The sequence below is a fragment of the Acartia tonsa genome, chromosome 3 (assembly GCF_053477335.1).
Source record: "Acartia tonsa isolate MP-2025a chromosome 3, ASM5347733v1, whole genome shotgun sequence".
In the NCBI taxonomy this organism is placed as follows: Eukaryota; Metazoa; Arthropoda; class Copepoda; order Calanoida; family Acartiidae; genus Acartia; species Acartia tonsa.
Window position 1 is genome coordinate 57,858,741 of NC_137262.1, and position 23,835 is coordinate 57,882,575.

Genomic DNA, 23,835 nt, shown 5'->3' on the forward strand with positions numbered 1-23,835 from the left:
TGGGGTCGGTCCCCAACTTGCTGGATTATCTAAAATAATGTCCTCATTAATAGACACAGTTTATTCAAGGAAAAAAACAAAAAGAATAAGTAAGTTTTGAGGTTAGGTTAGGTAAAATGCACATAAGCCCTGTGGAAAATCTACCTAGCCCGCAGGGGTTAGCTTCAGGTAAGTCTTATGCCAATTTTAGCTCTGAATTTGAGTTTCTTGACCTAAAAAACCTTTATTTTGATATATAACAAGATCTATATTGGAAATAATGCACTTAACCCCTGCGGGCCACCAACCTAGCCCGCTGGGGCTAGTTTCAGATTAGTCTTATGCTAATTCTAGCTCTGAATTTGAGTTAACTGACCTAAAAAACTTATAATTTGATGTATCGCAACATATATATTGGGAAAAATGCACTTAACCCCTGCGGGCCACCCACCTAGCCCGCTGGGGTCGGTCCCCGACTTACTGGATCATCTTAAATAAAGTCCTCATTAATAGACACAATTTATTCAAGAAAAAAACCTGTGAAAATATTAGTAAGTTTCTAGGTTAGGTTAGGTAAATGCTCTTAAGCCCTGCAGAAAACCAACCTAGCCCGGGGGGGTTAGCTTCAGGTCAGTCTAATGCTAATTTTCGCCCAGAATTTGAGTTTCTTGACCTAAAAAACCTATAGTTTGATATATAACAAGATATATATTAGAAAAAAGGCACTTAACCCCTGCGGGCCACCAACCTAGCCCGCTGGGGCTAGCTTCAGATTAGTCTAATGCTTATTTTAGCTCTGAATTTGAGTTCCTTGACCTAAAAAACCTATAATTTGATGTATCACAACAAATATATTGGGAAAAATGAACTTAACCCCTGCGGGCCACCCACCTAGCCCCCTGGGGTCGGTCCCCGACTTGCTGAATCATCTTAAATAATGTCCATATGAATAGATACAGTGTATTTAAGTTAAAACCCTAAGAAAAAAACAATTTAAGGGAAGTTTCCACATCAAAATAGACCAAAAAAAGTCTAAAAACCCCATTTCCGCAGGGTTTTTCTTACCTAACCTAACCTAAAAATAAAAATTTTTGGATTTTTTTGCCATTTAGATGTAATACCTATAGGACTAGGCTTATATACCAAGTTTGAAGGGTCTAGCTCAATATTTAGACCATTTTGCTCACGGTTTAAGAGCTTATGTCATTACGCCCCCCCCCCCCCTTTGCCATCAGAATATTTATTTCAATAACATCACAATAGTATTTACTTGTCCAGTTTCTGTTTAATAGTGGGAGTAGTACGCCTTGAGCATTATAATTATGTAAATGGGCGGAGATTTTGTGCGGTTTTATTTATAAACAAGAGTTAAATATTGTTCATATATTAGGTTTATGATTGTATCAATATCAGTCAGTAACTAACTTTCACAGTGAACAGAGAGGCCATTATACAGATCTACTTTATATTTCAAGGTATCTATATTTTTTTGTGCTTTACGTCATTAGATCTGCTATCTGATCTATATGATATTAAACTATTATTTCACAGTTTTCAACAATTTATGCATTATTAAGTAGAGGAAATGTGAAATTTTTTTTTCAATTTTGAAAATTTGAGTACCCCCCCCCCCACAACAATGAACAACTATTTTAGGTTAGGTTATAGGCTAGGGAACCAAGCGCTGCGGCTATGCAGGCAAGAGAGCCGAGCGCTGCGGCTAGGCAGGCTAGGTAGCCGAGCGCTGCGGCCAGGAAAAATATGTACACTTTACTCCTGCTAGCCACCAACCTAGCCCGACTTGCTGAATCATCTTAAAAATGTCCTTATGAATAGACATAGTGTATTCAAGGAAAAAACCTGAGAAAAAATAATTAATGGTGAGTTTCTACATCAAAATAGACCAGAAAAGGCCTATAAACCCCATCAAATTTTACTTACAGTTTGTTTTAGACGTATTCTGTTTAATCAGCTTATTGCTTGTCTTCTAATTCTTAATAATAATTTCAGGATATTTACCAGCATGAAAACCTGTGATTTTTGTAACAAGAATTTTACACATCAATCTAAATTGGTTGTTCATAGGAGGGTTCATACAGGGTAAAGGCCATTCTCATGTGATAAATGTGGAAAGACATTTTCTCGTAATGAAATCTTGACTAAACACAAAAGAATTCATACTGGTGAGAAGCCATACTCATGTGATCAATGTGGAAAAACCTTTACTCAGAGTGGTAGCTTGACTGTGCATAAATTGATTCATACTGGAGAGAAGCCATACTCATGTGATCAATGTGAAAAGACATTTTATAAAAATTGTGATTTGACTAGACACAAAAGAATTCATACTTTCTCATGTGATCAATGTGGAAAGTTATTTACTACTAGTGGTAAATTGACCGTCCATAAAAGAATCCATACAGGAGAGAAACCATTCTCGTGTGATCAATGTGAAAAGACATTTGTAACTAGTAGTAGTTTGACTCAACACAAAAGAAGCCATACTGGAGAGAAGCCATTCTCATGTGATCAATGTGAAAAGACATTCAAATATGGTAGTGCTTTTATTACACACAAAAGGATCCATACTGGTGAATACTCTTGTGATCAATGTGAAAAGACCTTTACAACTAGTAGAACATTGACTGAGCACAAAAAAATTCATACAGGTGAAAAGCCATACTCATGTGATCAATGTGAAAAGACCTTTACAACTAGTAGTACATTGACTGAGCACAAAAAAATTCATACAGGTGAAAAGCCATACTCATGTGATCAATGTGAAAAGACATTTACTATAAAGAATAATTTGACTGTCCATAAAAGAATACATACAGGTGAGAAGCCATTCTCATGTGATCAATGTGAAAAGTCTTTCTCTACGAATAGTAATTTGAATGTTCATAAAAGAATTCATACAGGTGAGAAATCATACTCATGTAAGCTCTGTGACAAACATTATATCTCTAGTTCAGCACTAGCACATCATAATAAATCCCCTGGACATTTAGAAATAATGGAAACCTGTAATGATACAGATCCACATTCTTTATCTATTAGTTTAATGAAATGTGAAGAAGTTGATGTCAAAGAAGAAATTAAAGAAGAAGAAATATTTGATGAAGATCCTCTCTCTATCCAGATGAGAGCTGATAATATTGAAGAACATATTAAACAAGAAATAGAAGATCCTTTATCTTGTGAACAGAATTATAATGAAGTTAGAATTGATGATATTGATATTGTTCATCATAAAATAGAACTGTAAAGGTCATATTTATCATGACATAAAAAGCTTATTTCATTGTTTTAGACTTATATCATGTTATTTTTAATGACCTTAATTAATTTTTGTTCATGATTTTAAATTATTTTGTTTGTATAAATTAAGTATTTTTCCAATGTAAATATTTTATTTTCAGAATTTTATTCAACAAAAAAATGAATAAGGTATAGATATCAATGATGAAGAGGTTTTCTACAACTTAGAATTAAAGGTTTTTGTTTTTATCAGCAAAGTAAGCTACTCTACAATTAGGTTCTATCCGTCCTTTCCTGTTTTCTTATACAATCAAATTCTTTAACAAATGGTGCAAATATTCTCAAGTAGAGGGCTGGACTGCTTTATATTCATTATATGAATAAAATAAGAGGGGGAGGGTTGGTGAGGGACTGTTGTGTTTACTAGCATGATATACCAGCAATTTCATTTTGGATTCTACTCCTTTAGTTTTAGTGATATTCGGGTAAAATCTTTTTAGATGAGTCAATAATTACTTTAGGTATTTTTTAAGGGGTTTCAAAGGGTTGGGGGTAAATTCTAATATGTTTCCAAACTTTATAAGGGACTTTTTTTTAAGGGGGGAGGGGTTGATCCACATCCCTCAACATTGTCTAATAACACCTTTTCTATCCATTAGTTTTTTACAATTATATATCTAAGTCTTGATCTTAAAAAACGTTCTGAATTTATTAAACAAGAATATCTTTATATTTAAAATAACTCCCCACACTCTTTATCAAACAATAAATTTGTCTAGTTTTTTATTAGGTATTAGTGGGAGGAGTCCACGTTGAGCATCAATATTAAGTAAATGGGCGGAGATTTGGTTTAGGTTTATTTATAAAAAACAAGAGTTAAATATTTTTTATGTTTTAGGTTAATAATTGTATTAACTATTAATAGTCAGTCAGCAACTAACATTTATAGTGAACAGAGAGAAATTTTGATTGTGGAATAAACCCATGAAAGGTACCTATTTTAATTTCTGTAGTATTTATACCACGGAAAACAGACGGTAAAAAGTTAGTTATAGAGTAGCAATACTTAATATATAAATAACAAACTCTTTCAATATTCACTTACTGTATTCCAACAATATCTACAGCATGACCCTCAAAAAAGTATTTTTAAGCATCTGCAGCCCATATTTCTCAATGAATTATCAAAAAATGTATATGTCCTTGTTCTCTGTAGAATTCCACATAAGTAGATATAAAAATATTTTTTTTACATCAATTAATAGCTGAGATTTTTAGAGCCAAAGTTTTGAAAAAGTGGCTGAGGAAAAAGTAACTTTTTAAGAAAAATGTTTTTTTAAGTGAAATGACGTGTTTTCCTCATAATTTCAATACTTTTTATAAAACTTATATAAAGATGCTTCCAAGAAATTTATTTCATGCTGAAAGCACTTTATTCACTTGCTCTAAAAGGCATTTTTAGATTAGTTTAAATTGCAAAAATACCCTTACAGAAAGAAATCCTATTAAAAATAGTAGCAAATTGAAAGTTTACATAAACAGAAATCAAACACTTTTTATTTTATCAAAATAAGTTAAAAAAAAAGTTACAGCTACAAACTTTTCTTAAACATTTAATAATTTAAACGATTTTTATGTGTCTTAGATTAATTTGATGAGTGGGCATGGATTTATTGGTAAAGGTGGCGCTAATCCTTCCGGTAATGAGCATAAATTGGGGAGGGGTTTATTTAAGGTCATATTAATAAGTGGGAGATATTATAAGATTTGAGGGAAAATGGTTATAAGAAAAATGTATTCAGTAAAATTTGAAAAGTAGTTTTTTATATGTAAAAGTAACGTTTTTTAATGCAATAAAAAATGTATCAATTGTAAACTTGCTCTTCTTTCTCATTTGTTTTTTAACTGGTTGATAAAAAGTAATATATTAATAAAAACTAAGAAATATTTAGCAATATCCAGTTTCTCAAGCACTTTTCCAAACTTTGGCTTTAAAAATCTCGGCTGTTAATTGATGTAAAAAAAATATTTTGATATCCTTTGATGTAGAAAATTATAGAGAACATGTACATATGAATCTTTTAATATCTAATTGAGAAATATAGGCTGCAGATGCTTAAAAATACTTTTTCGAGGGTCATGCTGTATGTTTAAAACAGATTAGGTTAGGTATATTAAGATAGTTAATAACTGGGTAAATATATATAACGAGCTCTATTAATAGACTCGGAGCTCGTTATAATGTCCAGGCCCCTTTCTTGGTGACAACCTGGCTAACAAGTCCTATAGTAGTAACTATAAAGAACTTTGAAACGAAACTGAAGCTTTAACTTCTTTATTCAAACTTCTTGATTACTTTATTTATCATAGCTTTGTATACATATATAAATCAAAGGTCATTATAACACACATGGAGTCAACTCTATTCTGTCATTACGACATTTATCATCATATTTCGTATGCTAAGCAAATCTACAATATTGTTGTCTGTTGGTTTGAATGGAAAATCCGTAGTTGGTAATGTGTCAGCTTGCTCTCGGGGAGGGGTCAGGTTCGAGACTATAGCTAACCGCGTCATAATGGTATCTACTGCTGCTATGTTAGGCGCGTGACTTCAACACTAAGAAAAATGGTTATTAGCTTGGTCCATAAACAGGCGCAGCTCATTACCATTAATTACCTCATGCGGGCGGGAATGCTGTCCATGACACTCAAACGCCATGGTCCAACAACCCAGCATAACAAAGGGTAGCCATATATCTGCTTTTCTGTCCAGATACCCTGGGTATTAGGTTAAGTAACACCCATCAGAAAACCAACTCTTTGATTGCACAGCCTTTGTCTAAGAAGTCCTAACTGTGCATAGTAATGAGTTTCCCATGTTTTTGGCTAATATATTCCCCTTACTCTAACTATTAATGTCACACACCTGACATAGTAGCAGTAGGAACCTTTTATAAAATCTTTAGTTATGACGTTGTGTTAAGCCGAGATTCGAAACTATCACCTCCCCGACGATTAGCGGATGTGCTACTTGTTGAGCCACATTACCATACACTGTTGTTCTGTTTGAGCCGCTACATTACATTAACCCTATAAAATAACAGATTGACAATTTAAAAACCTATATCATGTAATAATGAATGATAAAAAAATAATTTGCCGCCAGAATATTTATTTTCTCTAAAAATTGCTTGTCCAGTTTCTGATTAAAAATGGGAGGAGTCTGCCTTGAGCATCATATTTAACTAAATGGGCGGAGATTTTGTTTAGCTTTTTTTTATAAACAAGAGTTAACTATTTTTTTATGATTTAGGTTGACAAAAGTATCATTGTCAGTCAGCAACTAACAATCACAGTGAACAGAGAGAAATCCATTATACAGATCTACTTTCTATCATGAGGTATTTGTAATTTTTTTTGGTTTTACTTCATTAATTCGGAGATTGTTAGGGTTAGATCTGTTCTCTGATCTTTAAATGTATAAGTAAAGATGTATAATCCAGACAACTATCTGGTTCCAGTGGAAGGGACCTTTTTATTCTGCTAGCAAATTGTTTTCTCCTCTTTTGTAGCTACTTAGCTGTGTTAATATTTCCGATGCTAGAGTCTGATATTCTGATATTTTTGTGTTATACTTCAGAAATAGTTAGGATTAGATTCTGTTTTCTGATCTATTAATGTATATCCCAAACAACTATCTGGTTCCGGTGATGGGGACTATTTATTCTGCTAGAAAACGACTTTCTCCTCTTTTATAGCGACTTGGCTGGTTTAATATTTCTGATCTATTTGAAACTCTGCAATAGTTAAACTATTTTGAAAATACACACAAATAATATTTTACCAGTTTTCAACAATTATGGCTTATGACGATTCTAGCGGTATGCATAACATTTTTCTGCTATATACTTAAGCCGCACAATTTGAATTCTAAAAATGTGCGCATTGTTTGCACAACCTTTAAATCCACAAATATTAAAAAAATAAGGCCTTTGGAAAAATCTGTTTTAAGGCATAATTTGTTGAAATATTCCTTTATAAATATTTAAACATAAGTGTACCAGAACAGGTTTTCCAAATATATAATCCTTTTATACAATTATTTTTTCTCTCTGCATAATTTTTTTAAAAAAATTATTTCTCCTGAAAGACCCTGTAATTTTACTATGCAAAGCTAATTACTTAGTAAGTAATTTTCATCGTCTTTTTGTCCTTCTATCTGTTAGAAAGAAATGGAGTGAGGGGAAATGTGAATTTTTCGGCTGCTATTCAAGTTAGACTGTTGTTTTTTTTTGTTTGTAAAGATTCTCTATCCCAATGAGCATCAAATATTTAATTTACATGGTCTGTTAGTTTGTCGGTATTGCTATAAGATGTATTAAATTTCTAGAAGATACATTCATGATTTTTTGTGATGATAGGAAATCTCAAACCCACTCTCTTATGCTATTCAATGCTGATTTGTAAAAGCAAAGCTTTTCTATCAATAAGGTCCGTCCAGAACAGTTTCCCATAGTGTAGTGGTTAGCGCACTACGCTGTGGTTGGGAGAATCCGAGTTCAAGTCCCCACATAGACTTTGCACTTGGTTGACAAATGCTGTCGCAATTTGTCAGATTATGATTACGCAACCTTCTCTAAGATGCACTAGGGTTGTAATGGGGGAGATTTGTAGAAAGTTTAGAAAATTAGGGTGGCTTAATATGTAACACCTGCCAAAACTCTAAGCCAGGTTGATGAAATAATTGAGTAGCTTCCAAGAGAATTGCGGGTCAGCTTGTAATGTAACATAGAATACAATCAGCTGTGCGATAAGCTTACCAAACTTAAGATTGGCCAAAGGATTCTCACTTCCAGTTTCCATGTGCATCTGAGTCCTTACTTCAGAGAATCATGGCTACAACAACAACAACAACAGTTTCTTTTCATTTATTTTAAACTTGGTGATTCCTAATTAGTTAGGTACAATTTAGAAAGCGTAGCAATTCTATAATCGTGGTTAAGTTATACAACCTTAAGAGGGAAGGGGGATAAAACCGTATCAACCTCTGTTTGTCAGCTTTGCTATTTATAATTGTTATCATTCTTGTTTATTACTTTCTTTCTACAATTTTAAAAGCGAAGCTTTCTTACATTTGTCTGTACTTCTATAACAGTAGCCATTATCGTAAATTTAGGCATGTCAAAATTTTTCTGATGATTACTTTAGCAATAAGTAAAGGATCTGTAAAATTGTTAAAGAAAGGTAGTTTGTATTAAAATTATTTAGCTTTATTGACAACAACTTGAATATGACTTTTACAATTTTTCTTGCTTGTCTGACCGTCTGTTTTTTATTGCTTTGCTTCTATTGAAGTTGTCATCCTTGTTTCAGTTTTTTGAAAAACAATATTTTATCATATGTTTTTATTAATAAAAATAATATTTCAGGAGGTTGAGATAGGATATACCAGCATGATTACCTGTGATATTTGTAACAAGAATTTTACAAAGAAATCACACTTGGTTAAACACAGACGATCTCATTCTGGTGAGAAGCCACACTCATGTGATCAATGTGAAAAGTCTTTCTCAGATAAAAGCAAATTGACTGTCCATAAAAGGATCCATACAGGTGAGAAGCCATACTCTTGTGATCAATGTGAAAAGACATATTCTCAAATTAGTGACTTGACTGTTCACAAAAGAATCCATACTGGTGAGAAGCCATACTCATGTAAACTTTGTGACAAACATTATACCTCTAGTTCAGAGTTAACAAAACATAAAAAATCTGTTAAACATTTAGAAATGATGAAAAGCTGTCTTTCTCTCACTAATTTGGCTGGACACAAAAAGATTCATGTTACCTGTGATATTTGTAACAAGAATTTTAAATATAAATCACACTTGGTTAAACACAGACGATCTCATTCTGGTGAGAAGCCATACTCATGTGATCAATGTGAAAAGTCTTTCTCTGATAAAAGTAAATTGACTGTCCATAAAAAGATCCATACAGGTGAGAGGCCATACTCATGTGATCAATGTAAAAAGACTTTTTCTAAGAAAAGTGACTTGACTGTTCACAAAAGAATCCATACAGGCGAGAAGCTATATTCATGTGATCAATGTGAAAAGACCTTTAGAATTAGTGGTGAATTGACTGTCCACAAAAGAATCCATACTGGCGAGAAACCATTCTCATGTGATCTATGTGACAAACATTATACCTCTAGTTCAAAGTTATCAAGACATAAAAAATCTGTTAAACATTTAGAAATTATGAAAACCTGTAATAATACAGTTACACCTCCTGTATCTATTAGTTTAATTAAATATGAAGAAGTTGATGTTAAAGAAGAAATTAAAGAAGAAATATTTGATGAAGATCCTCTCTCTATCCAGATGAAAGCTGACAATATTGAAGAAAATATTAAACAAGAAATAGAAGATCCTCTTTCTTGTCAACAGAATTATGATGAAGATAGAATTGATACTATTGATATTGTTCATCATAAAATAAGATCATATTTATCATGGTATAAAATGCTTACTTAATAGTTTAAGACTTATATCATGTTATTTTCATGCCCTCAATTATTTTTTGTTCATAATTTTATATTATTTTGTTTGTGTAAATAAAATTATCTGTCCAATGTAAATATTTTATTTTCAGAATATTATTTTACAAGTAATGAACAAAGTATAGATATCAATGATATAGAGATTTTATCAGGTATTTTGTTTTACATAGGGTACTAGATCGATTCCTACATTTTCATGTTTTTCTGATTTTCTCAACTCCTTTTTCAGATAATGGGCTGAAATTTTCAGGAATTGTTTAAATTTACATTTTACATATTTTTCTTAAGTTTTATTACGATTTTTATTTTAATAGGGGTGCTAGATCGATTCCTAGATTTTTAGGTTTTATATTCTTTTCTCAATTCCTATTCAGGATTTGCGGCTGAAATTATCAGGAATTGAATATGCTCATATTCTACATATTTCCATCAAGTTTCATAAAGATTTGTTTATAAATTGTGGTGCTAGATCGATTCCTAGATTTTTCATTTTTCGTGATTGAAAGGTTGCGTGATTTTGAAGTTTTTGTCATTTCCCTATTTCATCAAATATATAGGATGACACTGGTATATATTGTAAATATATTCATAATAGACATTCATAATTTCTGAGCTTCGCTACTTATGGATGCTGTCATCCTTGTTTTAAAAGACAAAAACGCTTATTATATAGAATAGTTTATCTTTGATTTATTTTTGGATGATTCAAATGCATGTTTAAATTTTGGTTGATAACTATAGTATTTTTTTAATTTTGTATTTTCAGACAGTCACAATGTATAAAACATATTGAATTTTAGAGGAAAAAAAACGAGAATAACACTACTTCTACAGGTAATAATGTAAGGGGATATTTCTACAAAGGCATTTAATGAGTAGTTGTGCTTACAGCAGTGTTCCTTTAAATATTAAAATACATTAACTGTAGATTAGATATAAATACAGGCTAGCCACAAACATACTATTTCCACTATTTCCACTATTTTTGCATACTATGCAAACTATTCCAAAAAAATATGCTATTTCCACTATTGTCCAAAATTGCATACTATTTCCACTATTTCTTTGGATTTCAGATAAATCTTTAATTTTTAGGTAATTAAAACAATCTGATTTTTTTGATCATGAAAAGAAGGCCAAATAGCAGGTTTCATCGCATTTTCACAGTATCTTTTCTCCTATTTCTAGTCCCTGCGGGGGGCTCTAACCCTGCGGGGCAATCATTAACACTTACCTAACCTAAAATAACCTATCAAATGCTACTGTGAAAATACGGCAAAATCGCTACTTTGCACTGCATGATAGACTCGAAATAAAGTATTACCAAACTTTACCAATAAACTGTAAACAAATATGATAAATATACAAGCAAAATAACAAGTTAATGTTGAGATTCAATTCCTTCTCGTTCCTTCTTAAGCATAAAATGAATTTGAAAATTTTTAACATAAACTTTAATATCCTTATCAGGATGTTGATTTTATATGTCGTCTTTATGACAGGTGAAGATGTTATGAATATATTTCTTAAATTATGTATATAAAAAAATATTGTACGGTAATATCAAATTAAATTAAAAATAATTTTTTTTTTGTTTTTTTTGTACCAGAATCATCCCTGCAATGAAAGAAGAAAAAAATTTGTTTTGTATTACATAGCAGACTAAATGTATTATGATAACATACAACGTCTCTTTGTGAGTTCATATTTTTAATATTGATTTTTATAAATGAATTAATGAAAAAATATTTGTTTGAAATTTGACTAAATGTCATATTGTATAATTTACTTAATTCTTAACAGTCGGGCCCCTTGCCGCATCTTTATCGGTCGGGGGTGGTGTTCGACGCCCCCTCCCCTATTATCTGAGCCACTATTAGAGCTAGAGGTCTTAAAATTTCTGTGTATGTCCCCTGTTTGATAATAAATTTCCGACTAAAAGTGAGTCAAAGTAAATTTTCGCTTTCTTCATCCTTTTATTTAACAACCTTTGTTTTTAGGTCCTTTTTTACTTAAATATTACTAACGGCTGCCTTTATTTTATTTTTTATTAATATTTTATTTTCTACTGAGAGCTACAATTGAATTTTCATCAGAGCATATTTAAATAAATTTGTATCTACAAATAACTTTCTTCTTTAATTATAGTTAAGTAGTTAAGTGCTGCTACTCTATAATTACAATCTTCTTTAAAAGGACTGTTAATGTTTATGATAATTCATATTAGATTTCAGCAATGTGAAGCTGCTTTGTTTAGGAGTGAGGGGGTGTTTGAGCTAATACTATTCAGAATCAAATCTTTAGTGGTGAAGCTACTCTATAATTCACTTTTTCTGTGTGTTAGTTAGTCCGTAACACTAAGGGGAAAATGTAATTTTCTTAGGTCTTATTGCAGACAGCTGAAATATTCAGTGAAGATTCTTTTGACATTTATTCTTTACAATGCCTTTTTGTCTGTCTGTTGGTCATGCTTCAAAAGACATATTACATATTCTCTCCTCTCATTTGTATTTGTTAAGAAAACTTAACATCTGCTCTCACTTTGTGCATTTGACCATTACAAGATTTTTTGTGCTTTGCTACTAATGGTTGTTGTCATAAATGTTTTATTTTGACAATGATCAAAGTATAACCCAATAAATTTTAGCATGTTAGTTTGTTCTGAAATTCTTGCAAGGGGGTACTTTCATGAATAAAAATATATCACAAATTTAGTTTGTCAAAAATATTAATAAGAAGAATGTTCATAAAAAAATAATACTAAAATTTTGTTCTGATCCCACAATATAAGTTTCAAGTTAGTGTGAAACTGCATTTTGATACTCCGTGCATCATTTTACCCACAAACCTGTCACATAACTCTTTTTTTAATTTGAATCCCAAAAAAGCTTGGGTGTCTTTGATTTTTATCCTTATATAACAGTAACATGATGTCTATTTATCTATTTGTCTCAAAGGATCTCGCTAACTGCTAGACAGATATGGTTTTTCTTTACATTAAAGCTTTATACACATATGTCCTGGCCATGTTTATAACTATTTTGGGAAAGGGTACCTCCACAATATAAAAATTGCTCCTAACAAAAAATAACCCTCTAAAATTTTTGAAAAACTATGATCTTAAAGTGATCGCGAATTTAATTTTTCAAAATGCATTTTCGTTTACCTTTTTTTATATTTTAAGTAATTTTCAAAGAATTATGCCTTAAAAGTTCAGTTAAGTTAGAAAAAAATCAGTTTAAAATGCGGAGAGTGTTTCCACATGAAAATAATGTTAAAATCTGAGCATCAATTAAACTAAGAGAAAATAAGTTATTTCTTCGCTTGCAGATAAAAACAAAAAAATTTATACTTAGAAAATATTTTTGTAATATATCTCTTTTAATATTTATCTTTGAACTTTCTCTAAAATGTAATGAAAAAGTGTGGTTTATTTTAAAAAATCATTAACCAAATACCGCTTTGTTTATGCAGGTATAGTGACAAAAGAAAAATTGATTAAATCTGTAGAAAGCATGATATTTAAGAATTAAAATGTTTAAATAGAATAAACAAATATCATTTGCTGCTCATATTCAGCATAAAATATAGCAGTCTTTCTATAGTATTTACATAAAAAAAAGCATTTTATCAACGTAAAATAATCTCGTAATGTGTCGAATTTAATTATATATCTGTCATTATACACACACACACACACACACACTCATTCACTTACCTTGGGCATTCATGTTTCCCTTTTCCATTCTCCGTCCCCCTCCTTATCTTTTGTGGTACAAATGGTACCAACGGATTTTGTTAAGTTGAAGTATAGAAACCAAACATTACTAAATATTGTAAAAGTCGCAGTCCCTTCAGTGTATTTTAAGTTGTAAGTTTGGACCAGTACGGGAAAATTTCAATAGCTATAAAAAGTAAATAATTTTATTCCCATAACTGAAAAAACATGTTATTTTATTTCAATTTTTGTATAGGTTTATTGGTAACTGACTTGATTTATTACCTCAGGAACCATCTTTACATTGTTTTTAGGATTAAGATAAAAGCCTTGCTTTAATTAATGTACATCCATGAATAACAGATTAATATTAAAAGAATATAATTTGTGTTGTCTCTTTATCTTATTCCATGTTTTGAAGTATTAAACAATCAAGTTCTGTGGAGTCCTATGTATGTTTGTGTGTGTGTGTATTTGATTTAACCTGGCTGTGCTGTACTCAGAAAACGCTTATAGCAAATTAATTCATGTTTCAAAGATTGTTTCTTTTAAATATCTTTTATAGATTTTAGTTAATTAATCAAATATAATCTAAGCAAGAATTTTACCCCAAAATAAAAAACCATAATAGCTAAAAACTTTCTCAATCTATAGTAAAATCCCCCAATTATGTGGGGGCCTAATCGTATTTTTAGCTCTGCAGTATGTTGAAGCTTTTTTAGCAAGTAGTAAATATTGAGATAGGATGAGGGTGCTATGTTACACAATCGACAACTATAAATCAGCTGACCTTATACCCATATTTGGTAATATCTTTTCGATTTTCGGTAAAAATCATTTAATCTCCCCGTAAAAAGAAATTACAAACTTTTTTGGTTAGTTTAATATGTATGTAACAAAAGAATTTATTCTACTCTAAAGGGATAGTTTCACGAAGTGCATTTAAAAAAAAATAGTGAACTGTAAGTTTTTTCTATTTTAAATAACGTAGTAGTGCATAATATAAAGTTATTGATTAAAATTAAAAGATTTGACCAGGGATTTTCCTTAAAGAATGAGTTTTTCATTTTTATTTTCAACTTCGTTGCGTGTTATATATGGCAAAAACTTTTTTCTCATAAATACAACTTTAGATAGCATTTACTAGTTAATAGAACTTCAAACTTTTTATACAACAAAATACACATAACAACAAAGAATGACCAATAAAATATTTAGTATGGTACTTAGAGTAGTGATCTTTTTATATGTCTTAGTAGAATATATTAGGCATTGGATAGATATGATTAAGAATTTTAACATTGACCTGACCAAGCTTTTTATATTTGACAATATCTAAAAGAGTTAGTGATTTGCAACTTACATAAATTACATGAGAATGGTATTTATATGTATATATATGTTGTATGGTTAGTTGGTATTTCCGCGTGTGATAATGTGTATATTGTAAGTAAGTTTCTTTATTTTTTTAAAAAGAATCTATATAAAACCTGTCCTATAATGAACCGGACGTTATTTTTTATGTTTTTTAAGTAACTTGTCCCAAGGGGAACCCCTGTTCAATTTTTTTATAACTCTTGTGAAATATGTGGAAAAAGATTCTCCGATATTGGTGTTTTGGCTATACATATTTGGAAAAAAATAGACCATTCTCATGTAATTTATGTGGCAAATCACTTTAACTTTTTTTCGATATTTTCAAATAAAAAAAGTTTGGTCTGGTCAATGTTAAAAATTCTTTAACATATAATCATATCTATCCAATGCCTAATATATTCTACTAAGACATATAAAAGTTCACTACTCTAAGTACCTTAACTCTTTAAATACACTTCATAGAACTATCCCTTTGCAAGTAAACTTCAACAAAAAGATTGTTATTTGTCGATTTTGATAGGTTTTAAGATATGTATAATAAAACTCAAAATACAACGATGTTTTCAAGGGAATAAATTCGTTTTTTTAAAGTTTGATTTATTTTTAAATGGGAAGTATTTAAGACTTAATTCTCAAAAAAGTACTCTTAAAAAACATTAATCAGTGACATATATCAACTTTTTCCCAGCTTCGTGAACACTTTAAGTGTAGTTGCGACTCTCCACCCCCCCCCCTTTCCCTCCCCTTCCTATCCCCAAGTGTCCCTAGAGGATTTAAGGGTATGTAGCCGCTCGTCCTTATATGGAAATAACGGGATGTATGTATATCTGTCTCTAGCAAAGGAACTCGTTATCCGCTGAACAGATGTGGTCCTTGTTTTTTTTTGTAAAACTTAAATTAAAAAATAGAGGGGATTAAATTCTAGTGCCCATAATGATTGCTGGGGGCGTAGCGTTTTTAGCATGGCAAGCATCGTTTTAGAATTAAAAAGAAAATAAATGTTTCAGTTAATAACAACCCAACAAATAATGTCTATAGCAATTTGATCAACTGATTGGTTTTAATACTAGATGTTTTTTAAGTAGCGCAGCTACTCTAAATCTAGGGAATAAATCTAATTTTGCTTAGAATTTACTTTTAGGTGTTTTAAACGTTGTAAATTGAATATTTTATTTTGATAATTAACATTTTACAACAATACCCTCTATAAACTGTGAGGAAGTTTGATAAAATTACGTTTATTTTGCAAGCTTTTTTGAAAATACTTCATTATTTTTATAATTCTGACAAAATAGAATTTCTGTTTAAGTAAATAACATGGCCACAAAAAGGTTTAAGCAGTTATTGAAATATTTTATTACCATTCTTGCTAATTAAATAGTCGTTAACTATGTTTAATTTGCATTTTTTTAAAAGACAAGAAAAATATTCTACTTAAATGCTACTTTTATGAAGTTATCTTAAACCTTTTCCAAAAGTTTGTTTTATAAAAATATTTTATTTTCCATTGATTTTATTGATTATATAGGTTAAAAATATCAAAAGTATTTTTTAAAGGCTATAGATTAATTTTGATTAATTCCGATTTTTAATTTTTTTTAATTTTTTTCAAATCTGAAAGAATATGCCTGTCTTTTTAAAGAATAGATTATATAAAAAAAAACTAAATTAAACATATTCAGGCTATCAAAAAGTTAAAAATATTTTTTTTTTTACTATTAAATCGCTAATTTTTAAAATCATTAGATTTTAAGCTTATTTTGCATGGAAACACACTTTTTCAGTCATTTCTTCTCAACAATGGATCTTAAATGATTATTACTGAAAACTTTTATGAAAATGTTATTAACCAAAACTCCAAATAAAGGAAATAATTGCCGTTTGTGAAAATGTGTGCAAAAAGTTGCCAATATCTCGTTAGAAGGGACTTAATGGATTTTAATTTTTACTGCTTACGACTTAGTGGACTATAAACTATTAGAAAAGTATCACTTCAAGGTGGAATTTTAAGGGTCAACTTTTTTTCTTTTAAAATTCGCAGTGTTTGTTTTCAATTTTTTTTTAGAAATGTTTCCAGAAGAAAGTAGTCTTTCAGTTCAGATTGTTGTACCTTTATTGAAAGTTATTGGTATTTCTACATTCAATGTAAAGATTTTTTTTTTGAAAGATACCAAAACTTGGGGTAATTAGTGACACAACCAAAAAGATTTCACCCAATTATCTCTAAAACTAAGGGAGTAGCACCCAAAATAAAATTGCTGGTATGTCGTGTCACGTGTGACGAGTCACCACATTTCTCCCCCCCCCCCCTTTTGCAATTATATGATAGGGTTGATTTATCAATTACATAACACTTGTTGCTTCGCCCCTCGCCTCAGGAAAATAGCTTAAAACCAACCAAGTTTTTTATGAGCTTAGCTGAAAAGTATAACCGATTAGGACCAACATACTTTTGGCTTTAGAAAAACAAACTTACCTACTACTTATATTATAGGATAAAAATTAAACTAAAAATAATCGTTCATAAAATTGTGGCTAATCTTCCTTTGAATCATAATTAAATCATACTGACAATAATTATAAAGTATCTAATGGTTTCGGACATCATATAATGCAGTTTGAAAACAATAGGACAACTTTAACATACCTAAATTATCGTTTAGAGCTATCTGTTACGTACGGACGGACATAAATGAGAACCTATTTATAGAAAAGCAGCACTTAAAAAAACTCCCAGCTGTAGTAAAGGTAAACAATATACTGACACTGAACATAACCTGTCGCGACAATATATTGACGTAAAAAGTATAAATTGAACATACACAACTTGAAATAGCGCAGCTACTGTCTATATGAAAAATGTTAAAAATGCTACGTACTTTCTTATCATAGATAGGCTGGTTTTAAGAATTTATAATCAATTGTATACTATTGGAATGTGTCGATCTACTTTAAATAAATATGCCATATCTAGTATATCAGTTTTATTTCAGTATTTAGTGTTATCGCTGCGCTACATACTTTTGGACTGGATTGTCCTACATATGAACAACAAGGATGACAACATCCATAAGTAGCGAAGCACAAACAAATAAATAAGAATTTAGATATTAGTTGTTTAAAGCATGTATATTAGGAAAAAATCACGAAACCTTTTCAACATTTGTTTTTAATTTCTTAATACTTATATTTCAGTACTATGACTAACAGACTGACAGTCAAAGTAAATTACACACTGGATGCTTAAACCAACGGGAAATTTAATTTTGATATATTTAACTACAAAAATTTTTAAAAACGGACCATAAACACCAAAGATAGGAGGAAAAATGTGAAAAATATAAAAATAAGCCAAAAACCTGCAAAAAGGTAGTCTGACCACTATTGATGTTTTCTTGAAACGACAGGAAATTTAATTTTGATTTATATAACTGAAAAACTTCGGAAATCGGGCCATAAACACCAAAGGTATGGAGAAAAATGTGAAAAATACAAAAATAGCCTAAAACCTGCTTAAAGGCAGTCTGATCCTCATAGTTGTTTTCTTGAAACGACAGGAAATTTAATTTTGATACTATAACTGAAAAATTTTTGGAAATCGGACCATAAACACCAAAGATATGGAGAAAAATGTGAAAAATACAAAAATAGCTTAAAACCTGCTAAAAAGCGGTCCTACCACCATTGATGTTTTATAGTTAATTGTGCTCCTTAATAATGGGAATGTTGTCTAAAAATTTCAGCCTTTTATCTTTTATAGGAGCCGAGAAAATCACGTTTCCCCCAAACTTCTTTATTAGTCAATACTGAATTCTGTTCTTTAAACAATTAGTTTGCATTTTTGTAGCTAAAGATCTCTTCAATAGCTACATCGGATTTGATTTTCAATGTAGCTTTGTATTTGTTTAGGTATGGTTAGTTTAATGCTATTTTTAGAAGATTTTCTCCTTTGTTCATCTTCAAGTACCTTTTTTTGCGCGTTTCAGTTGGCTATGTGTTTGCACGTTGTGTTTAGTTTTTAGCTTTTCAAGATTTTTAATTTACTTATTTGTTTTAGGTAGGGTTGGGCCGGATATCCGGCCAGATACCGGATATTGAAACTATCCAGCCGGATATCCGGCTCTATAATTTTTTATACTTTACACCAAAAATCTCTGCTTTTTAAAATCTTAAATGGCTATAATTTTCTTATTATTGAAGCTAGAAGAACATTTTTTCTGAATAAGTTTAACTTTATGTAAAGGGATAGTTCTATGAAGTGTATTTAAAGAGTTAAGGTACTTAGAGTAGTGAACTTTTATATGTCTTAGTAGAATATATTAGGCATTGGATAGATATGATTATATGTTAAAGAATTTTTAACATTGACCAGACCAAACTTTTTTTATTTGACAATATCGAAAAAAGTTAAAGAGATATGCCACATAAATTACATGAGAATTGTCTATTTTTTTCCAAATATGTATAGTCAAAACACCAATTTTAGATAATCTTTTTCCACATATTTCACAAGAGTTATAAAAAAATTGAACAGGGGTTCCCCTTGGGACAAGTTACTTAAAAAACATAAAAAATAACGTCCGGTTCACTATAGGACAGGTTTTCTATAGAATCTTTTTAAAAAAATAAAGAAAACCGTCCGGTTTACTTACAATATACACATTATCTCACGCGGAAATACCAACTAACCATACAACATATATATATATATAAAAAGACCATTCTCATGTAATTTATGTTGCAAATCACTAACTCTTTTAGATATTGTCAAATAAAAAAAGTTTGGTCAGGTCAATGATAAAATTCTTTATCACAATCATATCTATCCAATGCCTAATATATTCTACTAAGACATATAAAAAGATCACTACTCTAAGTACCATACTGAATATTTTATTGGTCATTCTTTGTTGTTATGTGTATTTTGTTGTATAAGATTTCTGAAGAAATTTTTTTTTACTACTTTAATATCTGGTAATTTGGCCGGTTTTCCGGCCGGATATCCGGTAATTTGGCCGTATAACCGGATATTTGCCGGATATCCGGCCCAACCCTAGTTTTAGGTTATTTGTCATCCTCTGTAAATCATCAATTAATATCCAACTCTCCTGTACAAAAAGTTAAAATATTGAATCAGGTCCCTAGGTAATTTTTTGATTTTTCTCTTCATCAAAATTAATTAGTTTTTTTGGGTTATAAAGAATTTAAGTATCACATAATATGATAATTAATAGGACACCTAGATGCTAAGGGCGCAAAACAAAATATTGTAAGAACTACATTGAAATACATAGAAATTTAGGAGCAGAAATAAATATCCTAAGAATAGAATTAAAATTTATAGGTACCTAAGTTAAAACCTATCTCAATTATTCCTTTTAGAATTCTTATTGAAGTAAAGATTATAATATCATGAATAATCATACAACAAATTAATATTATAAAGTTTATCTACACTAATGTTTGTTCTGATGATTCCATTAACAATAAGTAAAGGTTCTGTAAAATTGTTAATAGAAAGGTCATTTGTTCTTTTAGAATTATTTAGCTTTACTGACAACAATTTGGATACGACTTTCACAGTTTTTATTGACTTTCTGACAGACTGTTTTTCTTCTTTTGCTTCTATGGAAGTTGTCATCTTAGTCTTAGTTTGAACCTGGATGTTGAATAAACAAATTGGTTATTGAAAATAATGGTTTTAACCTGAATGTTGTGGTTATTTATAAATATTGGAAAAACTAAATTTTCTGTTTTTATTAATAAAATTAATATTTTAGGAGATTGAGAGAGGATATACCAGCATGAATACCTGTGATATTTGTAACAAGAATTTCAAACATAAATCTACCTTGGTTATTCACAGGAGGATTCATACTGGTGAGAAACCATTCTCATGTGATCATTGTGAAAAGACATTTAGACAGAGTAGTGATTTGGCTCTTCATAGGAGGATCCACACAGGAGAGAAGCCATACTCCTGTGATCAATGTGAAAAGTCTTTTTTCTGATAAAAGCTCTTCTAATAAACACAAAAGAATCCATACTGGAGAGAAACCTTACTCATGTGATCAATGTGAAAAGACTTTTTCTCAAAAAGCATATTTGACTAGACACAAAAGGATCCATACTGGAGAGAAACCATATTCATGTGATCAATGTAAAAAAGCATTTGCACGGAAAGATGAATTGACTCTTCATGAAAGGCTCCATACTGGTGAGAAGTCTTGTGATCAATGTGGAGTATGTTTCACTAATAATAGAAGTTTGACTAACCACAAAAGAATCCATACTGGTGAGAAGCCATACTCATGTAAACTTTGTGACAAACATTATACTGCTAGTTCAGAGTTAGCAAGACATAAAAAATCGCCTGGACATTTGGAAATGATGAAAACCTGTAATAATGCAGTTCCTCCTTCCGTATCTATTAGTTTAATTAAATGTGAAGAAGTTTATGTTAAAGAAGAAATTAAAGAAGAAGAAATATTTGAAGAGGATCCTCTCTCCATCCAGATAAGAGCTGACAATATTAAAGAAAATATTAAACAAGAAATAGAAGATCCTCTTTCTTGTGGACAGAATCATGATGAAGATAGAATTGATACTATTGATATTGCTAAGTAAATCTTATTTTAACTGTTAAAAATAGGGTTTGCAATCCGAATCCGGAATCCGTCCAATTTTTGGACAACTTTGGTTAACCAGGATCCAAATCTGGAATAGCAGTTTTGAATTGTTAATTGTTAGGCTAAAATTAGCATCTTGAGTTTTTTTGGTCCGAATATATACATTTTAATTTTTAACAAAGTTATTTTGGCCGCTGAAGGGTTTAGAAGTAGGAGAAAAGCTACTGTTAAAATATAAAAAAAACACAGCTTTAGATTCTTCCCAGTTCCCCATAAAATTTAATCCCTTAATTTATTTTTAAAAAGGCCTTTTAAAATATTGCTAGAATCCGAAAATCCGGAATCCATCAAAAAAATAAGAATCCAGTCCAAAAATTGGACGGATGGCCAACCTTAGTTAAAACTCCGTAATTGCATCTTTATTTGTTTTAATTCATATTCATTATTAAAAACTATTCAAAGTCAAATATCTTTTAGATAAAAACTAAAAAATCTGAGTTTGTTTTAATTTCAATGGATATGTGAATTTGCTTGTTAAATTCTTTTTTTTTTTATTTTGCTTTTTTGTTGAAATCCCATTGTCTTCATCAATCAATCAATGTCTAAAAAATTGTCGAAAAAGCGCGGCATTTTTTAAAACCCCATCTCAGAGGAATTTTGAATGTGGAATAAACCTATGCAAGGTACTTTAATTTCTTAGTATGAAAAATGTGCAAAGCATATCTAAAATATATTTTTCCGTTAGTTTGTACATACATTTGTCCTGTTTGAGCTACTTCCTTACACAAATCTTATCCTCATAATAAAGTAACAGGAAGTCTTTTTGTTTGTTTGCCTGTTCCGCTGAATCTTGCTTATCGCTGAACCGATTAGGTTCTCCTTAACAGGGTTGCTTCTCATATGTCCCGGGAAGGTTTATAACTATTTTGGAGGAGGGTACCGCCAACCTCCCAAGAGAAATCGCCCCTAGGCCCAACCTCCCCCCCCCCCCCTGTATTTTTTTTTACATTTATAAAATCTAAATTTTGTAAAATAGGCGTAGCCGCTAGTAAGATGATAAAAGGGATAGTATTGTATTACAATAACTAATTAACAATTAGACATCACTCAAAGAGGGGGGGGGGGGGTTGTACACTTATACCTAGGAAATGAAAATTCAGTATCAAATTTTGCCCTGGATGTTTGGGCTTGTTTTTATAGTTATCAACCTAATTCTTTTTTGTAAACTCTCTTATATGATTGGATCTACCTATAAAACTTTGAAAATTTAATTTTTGGGACTTTTCCTTTAGGTGCTAGTGGGGCAAAAGGCCCCCCCAAACACTAAAATTTTGAGTTATGAGCTTATTTTTATAGATATCAAGATGATTTTTTAAATGGAACTTTTATTACATATCATTAAATTATTAGTTTTCAAATGAAAATATATTATTTTCAGATGAATATTTATAATACATAAAAATGCACCAAGTAGATAGCAATGTTACAAAGAAAACAAGTTTCCTACCAATATTGTTTCTAAACGCACAGGTTATTTATTTTTATTCATAATTAAAGCTCCACCTTATTCTCTATGTGCTTCACCCCTATACGAGGGAAATGGCTGGTTTGAGAAAGTTAAATAGATAATAATATCCATGTACATAATGTGACAATCTTTTTATAATATCTATAATATCTAATGACAACATACATAAATTGGGGGGCCCTAACCCTGCAGGTCTACTTAACATTACCTAACCTAACTTAAGTATGGTAGATGGTAGGGTAAATTATGTATTTTTTTATTCTATGATTTTTTTTATAAAGATAAACAATAATTTTCCGCCAGAATAAGTTTCTGATTAGGTATTAGTAGGAGGAGTCCGCGTTGAGCATCATAATTAAGTAAATGGGCGGAGATTTGGTTTAGCTTTATTTATAAAGAAAAAGAGTTTAATACTTTACATTAATTTACTATCATATCACTGCTGCTATGTTAGGCGCGTGACATCAACAGTAAGAATAAGGGTGATTAGCTTGGTCCATAAACAGGCGCAGCTCATTACCGTGCACAGTTATGACTTCTCAGTCAAAACTCAAAGGTCGTGCAATCAAAGGGTTGGTTGTCTGATGTGTGTTACTTAACCTAAAACCCTGGGTGTTTGGACAGAAAAGGATACATTTGGCTCCCCTTGGTTATCCTGGGTTGTTGGGCCATGACATTGACATTGACAGCATCTCTGCCCGTATGAGGTAATTGACAAGGTACCTCAATTGGATAGTTGCTCGAAGTGCATTTAACGAGTTAATAGAAGATTGCA

The 23,835-nt window shown here is 30.8% G+C and overlaps 1 long non-coding RNA gene across 1 annotated transcript; it reads left to right on the forward strand.

Moving 5' to 3' along the window:
- The first annotated feature begins 1,993 nt into the window (after positions 1-1,993).
- LOC145314660 (uncharacterized) lies at positions 1,994-22,971 on the forward strand. Its single transcript, XR_013877835.1, has 7 exons — positions 1,994-3,476; positions 4,139-4,231; positions 6,557-6,644; positions 8,673-10,642; positions 19,967-20,048; positions 20,684-21,556; positions 21,930-22,971. It is a non-coding gene; the product is annotated as an uncharacterized LOC145314660 (long non-coding RNA).
- Positions 22,972-23,835: the final 864 nt, after the last annotated feature.